The 23,627-nt window shown below is 39.9% G+C and overlaps 1 protein-coding gene across 4 annotated transcripts in view; it reads left to right on the top strand.

Moving 5' to 3' along the window:
* The first annotated feature begins 1,340 nt into the window (after positions 1–1,340).
* The window catches only part of LOC114658897 (regulator of G-protein signaling 8-like), a 108,218-nt gene continuing 85,931 nt past the window's right edge, over positions 1,341–23,627 (top strand). Inside the window, exon 1 of one of the 4 annotated variants that reach the window (XM_051932815.1) lies at positions 1,341–1,720. The gene's annotated coding sequence lies outside the window, so the exon portion shown is untranslated. The remainder of the gene's footprint in view (positions 1,721–23,627) is intronic. The other 3 variants (XM_051932813.1, XM_028811007.2, XM_051932814.1) reach the window with 3 other exon arrangements.

Below are 23,627 nucleotides of genomic sequence, written 5' to 3'. Positions count from 1 at the left end.
TTTTATTCCCTTCACAATACCTGGAAGATGCCTATTGAGGGTAATGGACCTCTTCTGGTCACTTGGGCACATTTCCCATGGTTCTCAGAACCGCAGTGTCACTTGTTGTGAGAACGTAACGCAAGAAATTGCTCCTTTCCACTGTGACTATTAGAAGTTACTCAAGAAAGGTCCCTGAATTAAGGACCCTGATTTTCGTTCGTTTAGGTGCCATCAAGTGCACCTTTAGCTTGCTCATTTATATCGATTAAATGGGAACAACTAGGTTGGCACGCCAACACTTCAACTTGTGGACCTGCAGTTCCTTCCATTGGCCTCAGATGTTACAGTATGTTATGTTATGTTAATTGATTGATTTCACAGATAGATAGATAGATAGATAGATAGATAGATAGATAGATAGATAGATAGATAGATAGATAGATAGATAGATAGATAGATAGATAGATAAGGCACTATATAATAGATTGATGTAACAGGCACTATATTATAGATAGATAGATAGATAGATAGATAGATAGATAGATAGATAGATAGATAGATAGATAGATAGATAGATAGATAGATACTTTATTAATCCCAAGGGGAAATTCACATACTGAAATCCTGTCACCGAAAGGCACTCCAGAGCTGATGTGCCAGTCCCTGCTCTGTCTGTTTATAGTACTGAGGATTCCAGTCATTCCCCAGCTATTGAATGTGAGCTTTGTTAACTGGTCATTGAGCTTGGGTTAATTATTATTCAGGTTTTATTACCAAAGTCACTGCAGTGAATAATGAGCTTGGCCTAAAACTGCAGTAGATTTAGTAACCTTAGAGCAAGGAGTGACTGTAGAAAGCATGCATTACTGTGCAAGGAATCCCATTTAGATTTGGTTCCTGCCCAATATGGCAAGGTCAGGCTCAGGGTCTCAATGACCCTGAAAAAGTGAGCCACAGAAAAAGGCTGAATGGACAGGTTCTGGATTCCATTTAGGCAAAGTTTTCTTATTTCTACAGTTTTAAAAAAAAATCAATACTGTTATTAGCTGACATTTGCACCCAGGGTTGGTTCCTGCCCTTTTGCACAGTGTTGCTGAGTTAGGCTGCAGCACCCAAGAACTCAAAAGTGAGGCAGGTTTGCTCCATTAAAATAAAAACATTCTGCAATAAGGCTTTAAAAATCAATTAATTCATCAGCTTTTTTTTTTATACTTTACTATACATTTATCAAAAAAAAAGGCTTTCTACTAAAATATAAGCTGTCCTCAATCTGCTTTGCAATAATAACGCAAATGAATTCAATTTAATAACCATTCTTGCATTTTTTCCAGCTTAATGCAGAATGCAGCAATAATTAGGATGCCTCAGAGGGAAAGCGTTTTTATGAATATTAAAAAAAATATGCATGAATAAATACGCGGCACGGGCAAAGAATGTGATACGCTAATGTAAGCCCCCTCTGCTGTGTACAGTACGCCTGAGAGCCTGTGCCATTTCACTCGAGTCTCTCTCCCCTTCTCTCTGCAAACACAAATAGCTGTTGCTATTCTTAGAGTACTGAAGATATCTAGAGGAGACAGGCTACCATCACAGCCTCAGATGTATCAACAGATTACAGAAGATCTCCCTCAAAGGCTTGAAGTGCTGTGCCAGGTCTCCAGCCACACAGACAACCGTTCAAAGGCTCCCATCTTCTCACTTGGAAGTGCTCACAAGGTAAGTTTTAAACATATTAACTGTATGAAGCCTTACGTAAGAGCCGCTGTGGGGATGGCGGGGCTGCTGCTAATACAGTTAAAAGGTTTCTCTATAGTTTAGGAATCAGAGTTCATCTTGAGCATCTCACTCACGTTTAACAAATGGGCTGCTTTAGTGAAGTTTACAAAAGCGGTGCATGAAATGCACTTTAGGCTGCCACGGGTCGCAAGTACGCACAGCTCGGCTAGTTTATCTGACAGTTAGCTTCAAGTTTATGAGGTGGACAGGGGATCAAGTGGTCAAGAAATGCTTAGAAATCCCAAAAAAATAAATGAATAACAGTAACAATAATAATACTTTCGGCGTCATGAACTCTTTCACTACAGGAATGAGAGGAGAAAAAGAAAGGATGGATGAATAATAATAAGATTAATGATAATAATGGCTCTACAGTCACTGGAAGGTGGACCCCATGAAACGGGCACAGTTAATGAATGGATTGAAGGGTTGTTAGAAAACATTATTACTATTCTTATTGCTATTTTAAGGTTAATGAGGGTCATGGGGAGCAAGAACCATTAGAACAAGATCAGTAAAGACTGAAAGGATGAATGTAGGAATGAACAGCATTTTTTGTACTAACACAAATAATTATTCCAGGGTCTTAGAGAGCTGCAACCTATTAATCAGGTACTGTATAATCATAACAATAATAGTAATAATTGTATTCATTCTTTGTAACTGTATTTTGTTTCTTTAACTTGTAAAGCACTTTGAGCTACGTGTTTTGTGTGAAAATGTGTTATAGAAACAAATGTGTTGTTTTCGCTGTTGTTGGAGTCTTTCCCAGTAGTACTGAGACAGGATTCTGCCCCGGCCAGGGTGTGAGTCCATCGCAGGGCATTCTCACTTCTACGCCCACACTAATCCTCTCATGGGGACGATGGAAAGCCATATTCCTACTTTTAAAAGCCATATTCCTACTTTTAAACTCCATACTTCTGGTTTTCTAGCTTTGCTTTTAGCCTGCGTAATTAAAAGAATTTTCAGGATGCAAAATGAATGAAGGGAAGGATGGGTAGGAAGAAAACAATAATAACAGTAGCAGAAGCCTATTAAACGTGTACTGTAAATTAACAAATGGAAAGATGAATAATAATAATAATAATAATAATAATAAAAATAATCTGTCTCAGATGACCTGATAACATATGCAAATTTCTAAGGGATATAGACTGACCTGGCCATCCCGGCATTGCATGTTTCTACCATGACCTTCATCAGGAAAAGCAGGGTGACAATAAAAAAGAATCAAGAATAATAATTTACAGGTCTTGAGGTTTGGTGCATTGAACATGTTCATTAACTGAATGAATGAATAGATGGATAAATAATAATAATAACCATCATCATCTTTCCTGCGGTGGGTTGGCACCCTGCCCGGGATTGGTTCCTGCCTTGTGCCCTGTGTTGGCTGGGATTGGCTCCAGCAGATCCCCGTGACCCTGTGTTCGGATTCAGCGGGTTGGAAAATGGATGGATGGATCATCATCTTTCTCCAATGGTTGGAGAGATTTTCCCATGGACACTGGCAGATGGCAGAAGCTGCTGACTGGATGAGTATAGGCTGACCTGTTCACCTCAGCTTTACATGTTACTAGAGTGAAAATTAAAATAAATAAACAAATAATCATCATCATCATCCTTCGGGCAGTGGTCCATTGAACATGTTCATTAATTGAATGAACAAAGAAATGGATGGATGGATGAATGAATGAATGAATGGATGGATAATAATAATAATAATAATAATAATAATAATAATAATAATAATAATAATAATCTTTCTCCAATGGTTGGAGAGATTGTCCCATGGACATTGGCAGAAGATGTTGCCTAGATGAGACTAGGCTGACCTGCTCACCTCAGCTTTACATGTTACTAGAGTGAAAATTAAAATAAATAAATAAATAATCATCATCTGCGGTGGGTTGGCACCCTGCCCGGGATTGGTTCCTGCCTTGTGCCCTGTGTTGGCTGGGATTGGCTCCAGCAGACCCCCGTGACCCTGTGTTCGGATTCAGCAGGTTGGGAAATGGATGGATGGATGGATGGAATAATCATCATCATCATCCTTCGGGCAGTGGTCCATTGAACATGTTCATTAATTGAATGAACAAAGAAATGGATGGATGGATGGAATAATCATCATCATCATCCTTCGGGCAGTGGTCCATTGAACATGTTTATTAATTGAATGAACAAAGAAATGGATGGATGGATGAATGAATGAATGGATGGATAATAATATTAATAATAATAATAATAGTAATAATAATCTTTGTCCAATGGTTGGAGAGATTGTCCCATGGACATTGGCAGAAGCTGTTGCCTGGATGAGACTAGGCTGACCTGCTCACCTCAGCTTTACATGTTACTAGAGTGAAAATTAAAATAAATAAATAAATAATCATCATCACCCTTCAGTTGATTATTAACTGAATGAACAAAGAAATGGATGGATGGATGAATGAATGAATGGATGGATAATAATAATAATCATCATTATCATCATCCTTGGGGCAGGGGTCCGTTAAACATATTCATTAACTCAATAAATAAGGAAATGGATGGATGGATGGATGGATGGATGGATGGATGGATGGATGGATAATAATAATCATTATCATCAACATTATCATCGTTATCTTTGTCAGACAGCTGCAGAGCTTATGAGATTTTCTCAGGGATGCCGGCAAAATCTGCTGACTGTAGGGTGACCTGCTCACCCCAGCTTTGCATGTTTCTGTCATGATCTTTTTTGGGATAAGCAGAGGGTCAATAATAATAATAATAATCATCATCATCATTTACAGGTCATTGGACAGGTTTATTAACTGAATGAATGATAATATGCCAATAATAAAAGTAATTTTAATAATAGTACTAGTAGAGCATAAGGATCTACAACCCATGGTTTGAAAGGGTTCTTTAATTGATTGGCCGGATGGATTATAATAATAATGATGATGATGATAATATTTATAATAATAAAATATAACGTTCTTTAAAAGTTACACTTCCAGCGGTATCAGTCTGGTGTCCTTCCTCTCGTCCTTCTCCTTGGCCTGATTAAAGCACATTCAGACAGCACTCACAATGAAAGGCACTCCTTAATAAACTCCTTGATGGACTAATTGTTTGATTGATCTAATGAGTGCCTGTCGATTGATGGGTATTAAAGTTCCTCTTATAAGTACCAGGCATGCTGCGCCATCATTTCAGCAGAGTGTCATTCTATTTATAATCTGTTAGCAGTTCAGTGATTATGCCTGTCCAGGATTTGCTGAATTTTGTAAATGATTTATGTTTTGAGCAGCTTTATGGGAGCACATTTTAATCTGACTGCTGTGCATTTCCTATTACAGTTGTATAATCCCAGTTGACAGTGGGTGATTCAGATTTAATGGTTTCACTACATTTTTGTCGTGAATAACATGCCTCCTTTCCCCCAAATTTGAAATGCCGATGTGTGCTGTAATTAGGAATTACAATTCTCTATTAAAATGCCTCAGTGATTATTGTTTAAAGAAAATTATGGCTGACTATGGTAGAATGACCTAGGCTCCTGTGAGAAGTGTGTGTGTGTGTGTGTGTGTGTTTTTGTTATTTTTCGTGACATTTATTCCATTTGAATTGCAGCAGGGAAATGGAGTCTCTAAAGAGATTTGGCCAGATGTTGTGCTTTCAGCTGTTACAAGGCTTTCTTCCATGTTAGGCTGTTAATAAACTGTAGTAAAGATTTGCATTTAAGTGTGTTTAAATTGTATTTAACTGATACTTTTATCCAAAGGAATTTATAACTAACCAGAGCAGAGTACAGTTACCGTCATATTTCCAGTTGCTGCCCTGCTGAGGTTAGTAAGTCGCGAGTCGAGATGACACTGGCAGCCACTGGTTAGATCTGAAACAGCAAATTTGTGCTCTCCAGTACAATACAATACAATACAGTTTATTTTTGTATAGCCCAAAATCACACAGGAAGTGCCGCAATGGGCTTTAACAGGCCCTGCCTCTTGACATCCCCCCAGCCTTGACTCTCTAAGAAGACAAGGAAAAACTCCCAAAAAAACCTAGTAGGGAAAAATGGAAGAAACCTTGGGAAAGGCAGTTCAGAGAGAGACCCCTTTCCAGGTAGATTGGGCGTGCAGTGGGTGTCAAAAGAAGGGGGTCAATACAATACAATACAGTACACAGAACAATTTCTCAATATAGTAAGAAATAAAAAAAAAAAATATATAAATTTTAGAAGTACAGAGCAGAATTTAACAGTAGATGATATATCCCATAATAAGATTTGTATTTGTATAGAGTCATGGAGACCTCATCCTTCAAGCTGCCTCCCCCATTTGGCCATTCCACAGCTGAAACAGTGCTGGGCCAGCCAATCCGATGAAAGGACCCCTCTCTCCCACGATTCCTGCGATCCTCCATCTGGGATGACTTTACCTTAGGCAGGCAAAACAACTTGGCAGGTGGGCCGTGGCACCAAGTGCCACATTTGAGTACCGAGAAGAAAAACAGAATAAGTGAGGGTTAGTATACAATTATAACTGTCATGTTACTTATGTTTAAGTGCTAATGACTAACAACAGAGATGCAGTCTGAACAGTTAACCAGCAGCTCTAGTCAGGATATGCTAAACTGAAGTAGTGAGTCTTCAGCCGGGATTTAAAAGCTGAGACCGAAGGGGCATCTCTTATAGTAGCAGGCAGACCATTCCACAGTTTAGGGGCCCTGTAACTAAAAGCTCGACCCCCCACTGTTATTTTATTAATCCTTGGAATCATAAGCAGACCGGCATCTTGAGATCTTAATGTGCGCTCTGGTTTGTAAGTCATGATAAGTTCAGACAAGTAAGCCGGACCTCGACCATTTAATGATTTATATGTTAAAAGAAGGATTTTGAAATCTGCCCTGAACTTAACCGGGAGCCAGTGTAAGGATTTAAGAACTGGAGTGATGCTGTTCGTATTTTCTTGTTCTTGTAATAATTCTCGCAGCCGCATTTTGGATTAACTGGAGGCTGTATAAAGAACAGTTTGAACATCCAGTGAACACCGCATTGCAGTAGTCAATCCTACTAGAGATAAATGCATGAATTAGTTTCTCAGAATCCTGTTTATTTAAAAAGCGCCTTAATTTCCTAACATTTTTAAGATGGAAGAAACATGTTTTGGACAACTTTGTAATATGCGCTTTAAATGACATGCTAGAGTCAAAGATAACTCCTAGATTGCGGGCTGATTCAGTAAAATTGACTGGGATTCCCATTGAGTTAAATGATGACAAAATATTATTGTGATCAGCATCATTCCCTCCAACAATTAACATCTCTGTTTTATCTGTATTTAAAGACAAGTAGTTCTTATTCATCCACTCCTTTAATTCACTAACACAACTAATTAAAGACCACATTGGAGAAACTTCATTTGATTTAAATGAAAGGTATAACTGGGTGTCATCTGCATACGAGTGAAAATTAACATTATGTTTCCTAATGATAGATCCCAGTGGAAGCATGTACAGTGAAAACAGTAAAGGTCCCAGTACTGAGCCCTGCGGGACACCATATTGAACTTCTGTGTATAATGATGGAGTACTGTCAGCACATTTCTGTACATATTGGAATCGATTTGATAAGTAAGAACTAAACCAAGCGAGCACGGTGCCTGTAAGCCCAACATCATTTTCTAGCCTGTGCAGTAAAATAGAATGGTCGATGGTGTCAAATGCTGCACTTAAGTCCAACAACATAATTACAGATGAGTTTCCTTCATCAGAGGATATCAGAATGTCATTTACAACCCGTGTTAGTGCCGTTTCTGTACTATGACTAGTGCGAAAACCAGACTGGAATTTCTCAAATAAATTGTAATGCATAAGGTGTGTCTGAAGCTGACTGGCGACTACTTTTTCTAGTATTTTAGAGAGAAACGGTAAATTTGAAATAGGCCTATAATTATTTAGTATATGTGGGTCAAGGTCTGACTTTTTAAGTAATGGTTTAATGACTGACACTTTTAGTGCATCTGGTACTGTGCCATGCAATAATGAACTATTGATAATGTTTAGGATAGGCGCTGCAAGAACATCCATTGCACTTTTTACTAGTTTTGTTGGCACTGATCTAGGGAACAAGTAGTGGGGCTTCATTTTAGAAATTAAACTTAAGACTTCCTGCTCAGTTACAGGATTAAAATTACTAAAGTGCTGAGTGCAATGTGAGACAGGGTCTGCTAAGCTAGTATTTGGTTTGTACTGTGATGCAGAGATCTGGGATCTTATATTTTTAATTTTCTCATTGAAGAAGTTCATAAAGTCTGTACTGCTAATGTCTGTTGGTATTTTGCACTGTTGATCTGAATTTCCATTTGTTAATTTAGCCACTGTTCTAAACAGTGCCGAGGATTTTTATTATTGCTATCTATTAATGTAGAATAATATTCTGACCGAGCTTTAAAGAGGGCTTTTTTATATTTATTAACACTCTCTGTCCATGCAATTTGAAAGACCTGTAGCTTTGTTGTTCTCCATCTGCGTTCCAGTTTTCGACACTCTAATTTAAGAGCTCGAGTGTTTTCATTAAACCAGGGAGAGTTTCTATGTGCTTTGATCACTTTTGTTTTAAGGGGAGCCACTGTGTCCAGAGCATCTCTCAAGGTTCACATTATAATGTGATGTTAGCTCATCTAAATTGTTTTCTGTGTTTACATTTGATGTTAACTGATCTAAATGGTTTTCCACAATTACACTCGACTTACTCAAAGTATCTATAAATTTTGAAGCAGAATTACAATCTAGATGTCGCACTGTCTTTGTTTTAATCTGGGAGTGTGTTCGCAAGGGCAGGACCAAATCAAATGTAATTAAGTGTGATCAGAAATAACTTCATTTAATGGAGTATAATTAAATTTTGAATTTCAACTTTGTAAGTTATAATTAAATCTAATGTGTGGTTATGATTATGAGTTGGACCTTTGACATTCTGACAAAATCCTACTGAATTTAACAAATAAGTAAAACATTTGCTAAAAGTGTCAGTTTCCACATCAATGTGTACATTAAAATCTCCCATCAGTACTACGTGATCATAATTTATAGCCAAGTCAGATAAAAGGTTGCTAAATTCAGACATGAACAATGAATACGGCCCTGGTGGTCTATAGACTAGCACTATAATTGTGTTGGAATCTGTTTTAATATTTAAAATGAATGCTTCAAAGGATGTAAAGTTGCCTATATTTTTAGAAGTGATTTTCATTTTGTTACAATGAATTATTCCAAGGCCCCCTCCTCGACCTGAATCTCTAGACTTATGAAGGAACGAGTATCCATCTGGTGACGCCTCAGCTAGGGGTACAGTGTCACATTTACTAAGCCAGGTTTCGGTGAGAAGACACAGATCAGATTTTGTACTTAATATAATATCATTTACCAAAACAGCTTTAGTGCCAAGAGAGCGAATGTTCAATAAGCAGCATTTAAAACTGTATGCTTCTTTCTGAATTGGTGATATACTTTTTGTTTTAATTTGTAGTAAATTTCCAGTCCCTTTCCTTGGTCTGTAAACTATCCTGCGGCACTGCTGGCCAGTTCTATGAGTCCAAATAGAATTGATTTTGGGTGAAAAAAAAAGAGAATGATGGCTTTGTTAAGGTGTTGTCTCATTTGAGAGTTCCTCACATGAGACTACAAGGCGCCCCGTGGCAGACGCAGCAAAGCAGCCCCAAAACATAAGCGAGCCTCCTCCATGTTTCATAGTACAGTGCTGTTCTTTTCTTTGAAAGCTTCATTTTTTTCACGTGCGGACACAGAGCTGATGTGACTGGCCAAAAAGCTCCAGTTTGGTCCCATTTGTCCAAAGGACATTCTCCCAGAAGCACTGTGGCTTGTCAGTAGACATTTAGTAAACTCCAGTCTGGCTTTTTTTTACTTGTAGTCCTCCAAGGTCTTCTTCCATTGAGTCCCTCAAAAAGCAACGGATGGTGCAATCAGACACCGATGGAGTTCATCTTGTGTCACTTTGGAAGTTATCTTTGAATTCTTGTCTCTATTCTCTTTCTCTCTCTGTCTGCCCATTCCGGGGTTGAATTTCCTCTTGTCGTCGTGTCCAGGAAGGTTGGCTAAACTCCCATGGACCTTAAACTTGTTCATAATATTTGCAACTGTCTTCAAAGGAACATCAAGCTGCTTGGAGATGATGGCCTTCTAGCCATTGCCTTTAACATGCTTGTCTATCATTTTCTTTCTGATCCCCTCAGACAGCCCTCTCCTTTGTTCAGTGTGGGACACATGATGACACCAAACAGCAGAGTGACGACTTTTCTGCATTTAAATCGGATGAATGACTGATTATGTGATTGGAGTCATGTGTGATACAAATTCAAATGAATAGTTTGGAAAATCATTCAAATCCAAGTATTTAGGATCTTTTCTAGGGGTCCCAACAAATGTGTCCAGGCCATTTTAGAATACCTTTATAGAATAATCTCTTTTCATACTTGCATTGTTTTTACACGATGACATGTCAAAGGCAGGCAGGTCTACAGGAGACAATGGCGTTTCATGTCATCACTTTTCAGGAGCTACAAGGGGACTGACAAATGTGTTCACCTCTGCACACGGATATTATACTGGACTTTGACGTTTGTCATTGTTAGTTCAATCTCCAGTTTGTAGAAAAAAGGGACCCTGTTCACTGATGCTAAATCAAATAGTTTATGGTCCGCAGTCTGCTGTCTGAGTGTGTGCATTGAATTGTAAAAACACAGCATGTTCCTCAGTACTAACATGCTGATCCTTAGATAGCCAGTTATCCTCCCGGTGCTCTAAAGGCAGAAATGATAACACCATATCATTAAAAAATAAAAAAACCTTAGAACAATGCTGACAGTGAAGACTTCTGTAAGAGCCATTTGCTACTTATTTAAGTTGGTAGAAGTATTTTCTTACTTACAGTATGTTAAATGTTTGCCTATAAATTAGTGCAGGTTCTTATAACCCCCACAAGATGAATTGAATTGGAATATTCTAACTATTTCTTGTCTCTCTGACTACAGTTAGTGACCAGCCTTGTTGTAAGTAAGGCATGGAGGGCACACGATTTCAAACCGGGCCTTAATGTGCAGATCCAAGAATGAATGTCGAATTCCGGCTTTGTGGCATCTTATGTAGGGCCTGTGATAGAGGAATGGGGACTTCTAGCTTGGAGGATGTTTGATTTGTGAGGGTAATAGAGGAGAAGGCATTACCTCCATACATCCAGTTGCAGCCCTGGTGAGCTTAGTAAATTGCTCAGTATGACACTGGGAATCACTGGTTGGATCTGACACAGCAGCCTTATGCTCTCCAGTCCCATTTTTTGGCCACTTGGCCACAGTGCTGCACCTCTGGCCAGTTCCATGAGTCCAAATAAGATTGGTTTTAGGTGAAAATGAAGAGCAGAATGCTTCTGTTAAGATGTTATCTCCTATGGAAATTCCTGTATTATTTGGCTGACACCTGTATTCAAGGTAACATAAAACATTTGAGATACAATTGGTTACATTTATTTTATTTTTCCAATAGAAATACAGGCATGAGAAGTAACTTGCTCAGGGTCACCATGTGTCAGTAGTGGGATTTGAACCCACAATCTCAGGGTTTAAGGTACAAAACTTAAAACACTACACCACACAAATAACCAGCTTTAATAATAATAATAATAATAATAATAATTCTTTACATTTATATAGCCCTTTTCTCAATACTGAAAGCATTTAATTGATGTCAGATTTGCAACTTATATGGAAAATTTCTGCCTCCTTATTGCACCTGTCCACCTTAAATGCTTTCACTTTATATGTCCAATATTCAGCTTAAATATACAGCTTGACTTTAAACATTTTGGCTTATAATGCCCATATCCAATTTAAATGATAAAATTCTAACTTAAGTGTCAATTAAATATCTGTCTTAAATGTTAACTACTCAGCTGATTATTGCTGAGTATTGCTTATATCAGGGGTGGGCAAAGTCATTCCTGGAGGGCCGCGGGTTTTTGTTCCAACCCAGTTGCTTAATTAGAAAACAATCCTTGCCAATAATTACGTTTCATCGCTTGTAGTGCTTTAACTCTGCTATGTCAAGTCATTCTCATATTCTAGATTTTTTTTCCATTCTAAGGATATCATCCAAATACTTTGAAGTGTAAAATGGATGGGTAATTCTCAATCCTTCATTTTTTTCTCTTCTCTTTCCTTCCAAGTATTTAATTAAACCAAATAGTGCACGATAAATACACACAGGTGTAAAGGGTAACAAGCAAAATGGATAACTGCTGGTTTCTTTTGTCATTTGCATCTTATTGCTAATAAGGAGCAATTAAAAACCGAGAATGAGGCTGTTTAAGACTTAAATAAGCAATAAGGGTTCAAAATCTTAACGAGTGAGACAACTAAAGTGAAGCAGAAGTGTTTCTAGAGCAATAAGTGTTTCTTATTAAACAATTGGGTTGGAACAAAAACCTGCAGCCACTGCGGCCCTCCAGGAATGACTATATGATAAATACCCAGCTTAATTATTCATGTCACAAGTGTACAGTATGTAAAATACACTGCTTTTATAGCAGATGTCTCACTTATCTGCCAAACTGTCTTACTTATATACAGTGGTGGAGCTACATTTTGGGGCCCTGAGGCTCGAACCACTATGCTGGCCACTTTGCAAGCCGCAACGAGTTCTGGATAACCGTTGTTATCTTCTGTAATGGGGTTGGTCCATGACAAAGCACCACAATTTTTTTTTAAAAATGTAACCACTGCATCTCAGATTGCTGTACTAATTACACTGTAAAGTTATTATTATTTTTTTAAAACTTAATACAGTAGACACCCAAATGTTTTAAGCAATGTGGACTAAACTCACTTTTGGGGCTCCTCTGGAATTAGGGGCACTAAAGCTTAAGCTTCATTTGTGTCACAGTACAACGTTGTAGATCCCCCCCTACTTATATATAGCCCTCCATAATGCTTTGGACAAAGACACATTTTTTCATTGATTGACCCCTCTGTTCTACATTTAAAATGAAAAATCAGACGTGATTAAAGTGCACATTGCAGACTTTCATTTAAGGAAATCTGCATACATTTCAGTCAAACCATGTAGAAATAACATGTGACATGACAATGAGTGTGGCATGAGTTCTGTACAACTTACATGCTGCATGTGAGTTATTGATAATTTATAGGTGCAAATAGTCAGATCTGAAAAGCAAATATAAGATGTAAATCAGAAAGGTCAAATATAAATGACAACCTTAAAATACAAAATGTAAGAAAGGTCAAATGTAAAATCTAAAAATTCAATAGAAAATGATATGATGTATTTAGAGTTCATTCATATTAGTCATTCCCTACTTTCTGCAGTATCAGTTTTCTTCTTATACAAAAAGCACTCGGCAAGTGGATGTGCACAGAGAGGATAAGCTGATGGCACTCTGTGCGCAGTCATAGCTGGGGTAAGATCAGGCCTTGAGTTCTTAGTGAGGAGTCGTGTTTCATGCTGACACCCGGTTCAGTTCTGGAGCCAGGGGTTAAGTTATGAAAGGTTTGATATAATTGGAAGTGGGAACAGCATGGCATTGTGGGGCTGTCTGATTTGCTGAAATGTATTTTAGATAGATAGATAGATAGATAGATAGATAGATAGATAGATAGATAGATAGATAGATAGATAGATAGATAGATAGATAGATAGATAGATAGATAGAGTTAGGTCCATAAATATTTGGACAGAGACAACTTTTTTCTAATTTTGGTTCTGTACATTACCACAATGAATTTTAAATGAAACAACTCAGATGCAGTTAAAGTGCAGACTTTCAGCTTTAATTCAGTGGGGTGAACAAAACGATTACATAAAAATGTGAGGCAACTAAAGCATTTTTTGAACACAATCCCATCATTTCAGGGGCTCAAAAGTAATGGGACAATTGACTCAAAGGCTGTTTCATGGTCAGGTGTGGGCAAGTCCGTCGTTATGTCATTATCAATTAAGCAGATAAAAGGCCTGGAGTTGATTTGAGGTGTGGTGCTTGCATGTGGAAGATTTTGCTGTGAACAGACAACATGTGGTCAAAGGAGCTCTCCATGCAGGTGAAAGAAGCCATCCTTAACCGAGAAAAGAGAAAAAACCCATCCGAGAAATTGCTACAATATTACGAGTGGCAAAATCTACAGTTTGGTACATCCTGAGAAAGAAAGCAAGCACTGGTGAACTCAGCAACTCAAAAAGACCTGGACGTCCATGGAAGGCAACAGTGGTGGATGATCGCAGAATCATTTCCATGGTGAAGAGAAACCCCTTCACAACAGCCAACCAAGTGAACAACACTCTCCAGGGGGTAGTATCGATATCCAAGTCTACCATAAAGAGAAGACTGCATGAAAGTAAATACAGAGGGTGCACTGGAAGGTGCAAGCCACTCATAGGCCTCAAGAATAGAAAGGTTAGATTGGACTTTGCTAAATTAACATCTAAAAAAGCCAGCACAGTTCTGGAAAAACATTCTTTGGACAGATGAAACCAAGATCAACCTCTACCAGAATGATGGCAAGAAAAAAGTATGGAGAAGGCGTGGAACAGCTCATTATCCAAAGCATACCACATCATCTGTAAAACACGGTGGAGTCAGTGTGATGGCTTGGGCGTACATGGCTGCCAGTGGCACTGGGACACTCGTGTTTATTGATGATGTGACACAGGACAGGAGCAGCCGAATGAATTCTGAGGTGTTCAGAGACATACTGTCTGCTCAAATCCAGCTAAATGCAGTCAAACTGATTGGGCGGCGTTTCATGATACAGATGGACAATGACCCACAACATACAGCCAAAGCAACCCAGGAGTTTATTAAAGCAAAGAAGTGGAAAATTCTTGAATGGCCACGTCAGTCACCTGATCTTAACCCAACTGAACAGGCATTTCACTTGTTGAAGACTAAACTTCAGACAGAAAGGCCCACAAACAAACAGCAACTGAAAGCCGCTGCAGTAAAGGCCTGGTAGAGCATTAAAAAGGAGGAAACCCAGCATCTGGTGATGTCCAGGAGTTCAAGACTTCAGGCTGTCATTGCCAGCAAACGGTTTTCAACCAAGTAATAGAAATTAACATTTTATTTCCAGTTATTTAATTTGTCCAATTACTTTTGAGCCCCTGAAATGAAGGGATTGTGTTAAAAAACTGCTTTAGTTGCCTCACATTTTTATGTAATCGTTTTGTTCACCCCACTGAATTAAAGCTGAAAGTCTGCACTTCAACTGCATCTGAGTTGTTTCATTTCAAATTCATTGTGGTAATGTACAGAACCAAAATTAGAAAAAAGTTGTCTCTGTCCAGATATTTATGGACCTAACTGTAGATAGATAGATAGATAGATAGATAGATAGATAGAGATAGATAGATAGATAGATAGATAGATAGATAGATAGATAGATAGATTTTGTGTCAGAGAGAATGTGCAGCATTTTTCATAATGACATTCAGTTTTGTTTTCATTCCCTCCTTCACTACTATTAAGCTTTCTTTGGATTTGTGTTTCATTTTGTTTCATTTCATTTATCCAAGAGAAGATACTGCAGCATCAGAGCCAGATCTGCCAGGCTGCAGGAGAGTTTTTACCCCCAAGCTGTTAGACTCCTTAACACCAGGCTGCCCCCTGGGACCTTCCACACGGCCTCAACCACCTCTAAAAATAGAACCTTTATACATGTGAGCCACTGTCCTGCAAAGACGAGTGTGCATGTAGAGAAGAACTGAAAATCTCCTACTGACGTTTAAGTATTTTGACACTCTTGTTATCCTTCTGCTGTGAAACATTCTGACCTGTCATTGTTTACACGTCTTAAACAACTATTATCATACACTAATAATTTCTGTATTATCTATATCTATTATTTATTATTTATTTATTATATTACATATCTTACACATCAATATTGCTGCTACTTCTTTGTCTTGTCTTTGCGCAATGTCTTGTCTTGTTTGTGTTTTAATTTTAATTTAAATTTTAATTCTATTTTTAAATTATTATTTGCACATCATGTTGTTACACTGGCGGCACGGTGGCGCAGTGGGTAGCGCTGCTGCCTCGCAGTTGGGAGACCTGGGGACCTGGGTTCGCTTCCCGGGTCCTCCCTGCGTGGAGTTTGCATGTTCTCCCCGTGTCTGCGTGGGTTTCCTCCGGGCGCTCCGCTTTCCTCCCACAGTCCAAAGACATGCTGGTTAGGTGGATTGGCGATTCTAAATTGGCCCTAGTGTGTGCTTGGTGCGTGGGTGTGTTTGTGTGTGTCCTGCGGTGGGTTGGCACCCTGCCCGGGATTGGTTCCTGCCTTGTGCCCTGTGTTGGCTGGGATTGGCTCCAGCAGACCCCCGTGACCCTGTGTTCGGATTCAGCGGGTTGGAAAATGGATGGATGGATGGATGTTGTTACACTGTGGACCCTGAGCTTCGCAGTTTCGTCTATCTGTATACTTGTATATGGTTGAGATGACAATAAAGTTCACTTTGACATTGACACTTTCACTTTGGGGTATTGTAATATTAGTCACCCCGGTCTCACTGACTTCTGTTTTCAGTAACAAAAGGCAGTGTTACTGCCAGTTCTAGTACAAGAGCCCACACAGACCTGGTAGTGAGAAAGACTGAGATTCTGTCAGAAAGGACACGGAGGATGTTTGTTTGTGTTTGTGGGTGTGTGTGCATGTGTGAGGTTGAGTAAGTGACGATCAGGCACTTCACAAGGAGAACCTATGAGAACCGTTTCTCTTCTTAATTCCGTTGGTATGATTTGGAGCCAGGGCCACAGTGAGAAAGGATGTGAGGGCTTCTAAAGGCTCCTGAAGCCAGGCCAGGCCTCTGCTTTACCCCAAAAGGCTTAACTCCAACTGTAATGGTTTGTCCTGGCCTATACAAACCTGAAAGGGGTAAATCTTAAAAATATACATAAAATATCCCAAAATTTTAAAGTGCCTTTCAAGGGAAAAGAAAATGTAAAATCCGTAAAAAAAAATTTCCTGGCTGCATCTGAGCCTACTACTACTACTACTATTACTAATATTGATAATAACAACGGGATTCAATAAGATTCTGCCAAAACTGCTAGGACAAAGTACAGCCTAAGATGAGCAGAAGATTGCTCTGATTTCAACTTCTCACATTCTCTCCAAATTACTGGGTTAAAACTTAAGTGTCAGGTCACAACATGGACACCTCAGCAGCCACAAATTTATGTTATAAACAAATATATAATAATAATAATACAATCCAAGATGACAACAACTTCCTGAGCAAGGAGGCAAAGAGGAAATATAAAGATCTAGAGATCGAAGTCAGACTCATGTGGAAGACAAGGACAAGGGTGGCTCCAATAGTCATAGACGCACTGGAGACCATCAAGATCGGGTTCCAAATGCAGCTGGACAAATTCCAGTGTAGAGTCAGTGAGAAAGAGATCTAGAAGATGGCACTCCTTGGCACGGCCCGCATTCTTTGCTGAACAACAAGCTGAATTCAAAGCCTGAGGGGTTTGGTTGACCTCTGGCAAATGCACCAGCGTACCATAGAGTGATGAGAGGAAGGTATTATAATAATAATGGACTACATTTTGCAAGGGGTAGCATGCTGCTGCATCACTGATCCAGTGTCCTTGACTCACGTCCTGCCCCCAGTTGCTGTCTATGAGGAGTCTGGGAGTTTTCTCTGGGTACTCCAGTTTTTCTTACATTCCCAAAGGTATGAATGTGAGTGATGGACTGGTATACCTGGAAACAGCTCTGACTGCCTGTGAACTGAGTATTGGATTAAGAAGATTTGTAACTGTATGTGTACAAACTTTGTTACTGTTATACTCTGGAATAGACTGGTGCCATGCTCAGGACTATTTACTGCCTTGTGTCCAGTGTTGCTAGGTTATGCTCTGGAGTCTATTTGTTCATTTGTATGTATGTATATTATTGTAATTCAGGTTTAAAACCAGTAGGAAAATGCTACTATACTGTAACTATGAGTACTGCTGCAATTAATAATAAAAATAAAAGCAGTAATTACAGACTAAATTTGATTAATGAACTTTTATTTCAATACATTACCTCAGGGACGAGGCCTCATTTATAAAACATTGCATTAATTTGAGAGTGAAAATATGCACAGGCCAAAAAACAGGAAAATGCCAAATCAGATTTATAAAACCTGGTGTACTCACATTTCTACTCCATTTACCCTTTATAAGTCACAATTGCCTTGTACTGTAAATATGCATACTGTAAAAGAGGGACGAGGACAGGATAACATTTTGGGGACTCCACCCATTATACTGGAACATTGTTGCAAAGTAAAGATTTCCAGTGAGTAATCATTAAGGACAGAGTCCTAACAGAGCCAACCATCCATCCATTATCCAACACACCATATCCTAACTACAGTGGTCACGGGGGTCTGCTGGAGCCAATCCCAGCCAACACAGGGCGCAAGGCAGGAAACAAACCCCGGGCAGGGCACCATCCCACCACAGGGTGTGCATACACACACACCAAGCACAATTTAGGATCGCCAATGCACCTAACCTGGGAGGAAACTGGAGCACCCGGAGGAAAGACCCGCAGACACAGGGAAAACATGCAAACTCCACGCTGGGAGGACCCGGGAAGCGAACCCAGGTCTCCTAACTGCGAGGCAGCAGTGCTACCTACTGCGCCACCATGCTGCCCCTTAACAGAGACATCTAAAGAAAATAATGGTCGGGTTATATAGTTGGAGGGCAGGAAGAAGTGGGTCCTCGAGTGAAATGTTGTCTGTAGGAAGGTGTCTTCTTGTGCTGGAAGTGGGAAGAGTTCTAGGTGGGTTTTCCTTCTGAAGGAAGCAGAAAAGGCATTAGTGCAAGTAATCAACCCCCGAATCTGCTTCTTAGTCTCTCTTTTTTTTTTTTGCATTTTATTGATTTTATTAAAATCAAATAACACTCCATACAAATAAGTCAAGTTTTACAAAACTAGGTTCAAAACAAATCAACCACCGACTCTGCGTCTTAGTCTCACCTATGCTGTTAGACTGTCTCCTATGTGCACGTGTGTGACAATACATATGTGAATGCATATTGAGCACAGCCTTGAAACATCCATATATGGAGCATGCTAATCCGCCTCATACATATGCAATCATGATGCTGTGAAACTTCGCTGACTGATAGGGCAGCCTCACTCCTCACACGTCGAGACCCTGCCACCTGCATTCAAGAGTATCTGGCTGTGCTCCACAACTGAAAACACAAGCTCATGGATGGCATTATAACACCTCTCCTTTACGTTCTGGGGGTCAGGGAAAAGAGTAAGGCGCCACTATCTGAGCAGATCGCCGCTACCATCTTGCACATGTAATGACCTGATTGCTGTTACAATGTATAGTACAGGGTTAGGATTAGGGTTATCAACAAGCCAGCCAAAACATACAGCCAAATGTCTGTCAAAACTGCTTAGACTCAAAATAAATGAATCATGATTTGAACTGGGTGACTGAGATATGATGTCTTTCTAGTAACATCTTGAATTATTTGTGCATTAACAGAATATAACAGTTTATAGTTAACAGAAGCAGCGTCAGTCTCACTATGTAGCATATTAGCATATTAACAAGAATGCTATAATTATTGTTGTTTTATCTGTGTTTTTATCTTGCCTTGCCTTTGTTTAATCTTTTTATGTTGCACTTTGAGATTTACTGCTGATGTAAAGTGCCCCTATAAATAAAATGCATTATTATTATTATTATTATTATTATTTTTATGTGCTCTTAGTTCAATATGAGTGCAGTGAATTGCTCTGATTATGTTATTAGAACCGGACACTGCGGCAAATTGCCATTTTACGTTGGCAATAACATGTTATGTTTTATGTATGTGCACCAACACCTACGAAAACTGGAAGTAGCGACTGCTAGTCAGGTAATGGCTTCCAGTACAGCGGGCATGACGGAGTGAAGCTTGGCTGAGGTATTCCTGACCTGTTGGCCAGTTCCCTGACACATGAAAACAGGTAGCCAATACAAACAGACAAATAACCAAAAAATGTTCTTTGGTGCAAATACGTAGCATTGGCCCTCTAAAACGGATATCAAAAAACATTCTGTGTATCATTTGTTATTTCTGAAGTGTAGTATGTTTGTTATATCAACACACATTATGGCTCAGTGATATGAATTATTATACACGTGATTCGTCATTTAGCTGGCTTGGCTGCATTTCCCTGCTGGATGATTTGTCTAAAATGTTGCATACACATGAGTCAGAGACTGTAAATATATACACATTCAACCGTCAAGTTTTCTTTTATAAAGCATGATGTTTCTGTGGGAAATTGCGTATGCACATTTTCAGCCTCTTTTTGTTCGTACGCAAGCTTTATAAATGACTCCCCAGGTTTTTTCTCCAGCAGAATTGATCACTATAAGGACCATTGCTATTACCATTAAATATAAGAAAAACAACAACAATAATAATAATAATAGTAATAATTACACAGTACAGTATTAACTGGAGAGAGTAGGAAATGCAGGAGATGTACGGGAAGATCAAAAAGCTACTATGTATGGTGTCCTGTTCCCAAAAGCTGACGTATACCAAACGTACATTCTAGGAAGAGGTGGTGGCCTTGGACTCATTGAGCTGGAGAGAACATACAAGAGAGTTCTTGTCAGCCTTAGAATATACGTCAAGCTTGGAACCAACAAATATCTCAGATCTCATAATTAGGCACGAGAAACAGAGGAGGAAATGTTTTCTTGCCATAATTGCTGAAGAAATCAAGTGGTGATACTTCAAACCCGACACTTGTCACCAAACAATGGCATCTAGTTTCAATGCCATCAAGAGTATTTTATATTTATTGATTTGGCTGAGGGCAGTATGGTGGCGCAGTGGTAGTCCTGCTGCCTTGCAGTTAGGAGACCTGGGTTCGCTTCCCGGGTCCTCCCTGCATGAAGTTTGCATGTTTTCCCCGTGTCTGCGTGGGTTTCCTCCCAGAGTCCAACGACATGCAGGTTAGGTGGATTGGCGATTCTAATTGGCCCTAGTGTGTGTTTGGTGTGTGGGTGTGTTTGTGTGTGTCCTGCGGTGGGTTGGCACCCTGCCCGGATTGGTTCCTGCCTTGTGCCCTGTGTTGGCTGGGATTGGCTTCGGCAGACCCCGTGACCCTGTGTTTGGATTCAGCGGGTTGGAAAATGGATGGATGGATGGATGGATGATTTGGCTGAGGGCGGTATGGTGGCACAGTGGTAGTCCTGCTGCCTTGCAGTTAGGAGACCTGGGTTCGCTTCCCGGGTCCTCCCTGCATGAAGTTTGTATGTTTTCCCCGTGTCTGCATGGGTTTCCTCCCACAGTCCAAAGACATGCAGGTTAGATGGATTGGCACTTCTAAATTGTCCCTAGTGTGTGCTTAGTGTGTGTTGGCACCCTGCCCAGGATTTATTCCTGCTTTGCATCCTGTGTTGGCTGGGATTGGCTCCAGCAGACCCCCATGACCCTGTGTTAGGATGTAACGGGTTGGATAATGACTGACTGACTGACTGATTTGGCTAACACCTTTGTCCACGGTGAGTTGCTACATCTGCGATACAATTGGTTCCCATTGGTTCTAATTGGAGCAGAGGCAGGAGAAGTGACTTATTCATGGTCACACAATGTCAGTCACAGAATTCAAACCCAAAACCTCAGGATCTGAGGCCCAAAGCCTTAATCACTTTTTAATTAATAATAACATAAAGACCATGATGAATACTTCACGAATTAAAGAAAAAAATAAGGTTAAAGCCATTCCATGGTGAGTTCTACATATAGACATCAAACAACTGTGTCGACATTAAACTGACCTTTGGATGATTGCGAGGGCTGAAGGGCCAAACAGAGAATCTCCTCATGTGCAGCCAAGGATCAGACACTTAACTCAACATTATCACCAGAGGAATATTCTCAAGGTGGACGTTGTTAGCAATTGCAGGATATGGCAGCAACAAGAACAGCCATCATTCATATTGTTGGTGGATGCTCAAAGCTAGCAGCAAAAGAACAAACTCATCAACATATTCAGATAGCTAGTTACCTGCCTGGTCAATCCTTGTGAACTTTTCCCTTGCAGTGCCTGATATTGGTATAATCACCATTCTGAAAAGGTCATCAAAATCAAGAACACCGTTGTCATGTATGATATGACTGTGAACACCAATTGTCTCATTGGAGCCAACCAACTGGACATCATTCTCCAACACAGAAGCAAGAGGTGATGTCTGCTACTTGACATAACCATTCCAGATGATGCAAATGTCTCAGTCAAAGACACAGAAAAACTTAGTAAATACAAAGACCTCGAGATTGAGATTTCGAGCATGTGGAATACAAAGGCTTGTGTGATTCTCGTTGTAGTCAGAGTACTTGGAACTGCTCGACTAGGTCAACAAAAATATCTTGATGAAGTGCTAGGTAAAGTGAGTGCCACCCAGGTGCATTGACCATTGGACAATAAGACCTGATAGGTCCCCAGTTAAAAGCAACCAGCACAAGCTAAGAAAAAAGAAAGGAAATTAATGATAACTAGCCAACCCGCGGCGTACGCCGCATATTTATTTATTGATGGGTGAACACTTCCTGAAAGACACAGTTGTCCAAATGGGGTGGGTTTGAGGATACGACTGTGAGTGATTGAAAAGATGGAACTCTGGAGATAGCAACACAATGTACTGCATTCCAGTACATTGCAGTGAATGCAGGAGGAGGGTTAGAGTTGACGGGCGGGGCGCTGTCATGCGTGCGTGCGTATCCCATGGTCGGGCGACTTGGTGGATTATATATAGAAAAGCAACCGGAACCGAAAACAATAATGAAAAGTCAACGTGGCTCAGAGGTACATGTGGACTGTAGCAGGTAGATAGACAACCCGCGGCGTAGCATACGCCGCATAATTATTTATTGATGGGTGAACACTTCCTGAAAGATACAGTTGTCCAAAGGGGGTGGGTTTGAGGAAGACTGAAAAGATGGAACTCTGGAGAGAGCAACATACAATTGTCCGTTACTGAAAACTGGGTTTGGCAGATACAGGCATATCTTTTTTAAAGTTTGGCCCTGTACCTTATTAATTGTCATTGCGATGACCAATCTAACAGGAAATTGAACAGTCAAGTCAACGTGACTCACAAGTGCATGTGAACTGCACACAGACAAAAGCGACTCAGGTGAGTAGTTGGGGGCGGGCACATGAGCAGGCAGTGCGCATGCCTCGAGAGCGAGGGTGGACGCGGGAGAAAGCGACTCAGGACACGGTATAGAACAACTACTGGGCATGGCCATCACCACCAGCCTACAATATTCAAATATTCAAATATCATACAGAGTGCTCATGGGAATGTCGCACGACTGAATCGAAGTTAAAGGAGAGAAAATACGAAAGACTTCGCAAGTTAAAATTTATTTATTACCACAGATTTGCACATCAACATCCATCCCTTAATCTGAATCCACTTTGTCCAAACGTATGTGCTTATGGTTGTCAACCAGTACTTTGCAAGAAGTACTGGCGCGTGGAGTAATGCCGCCCGAGTCAAAGTGAATTTTTGCTGCCCTTGTACAGCTGCCAACACCCACAACCGCAAGTTGTCCTTATTAGGCATTCGATGTTTTACTTTTGGAAAATAATAATAAAACGATAAAATGTGATTAGCTTCTGAACAATAAAACGCAAATATGCATTAAAAACAATTCTGTTTGGTGTGAAACTCGTCCCGCCTGCTTTCCGTGCGTACACCATGCGCACTGCCTGCTCATGCCTCGAGAGCAAGGGTGGACGCAGGAGGAGGGTTAGAGT

The sequence above is a fragment of the Erpetoichthys calabaricus genome, chromosome 10 (assembly GCF_900747795.2).
Source record: "Erpetoichthys calabaricus chromosome 10, fErpCal1.3, whole genome shotgun sequence".
In the NCBI taxonomy this organism is placed as follows: Eukaryota; Metazoa; Chordata; class Cladistia; order Polypteriformes; family Polypteridae; genus Erpetoichthys; species Erpetoichthys calabaricus.
Note: the sequence above shows the minus strand (reverse complement) of the source record. Positions and strands in the feature narration are given on the sequence as shown.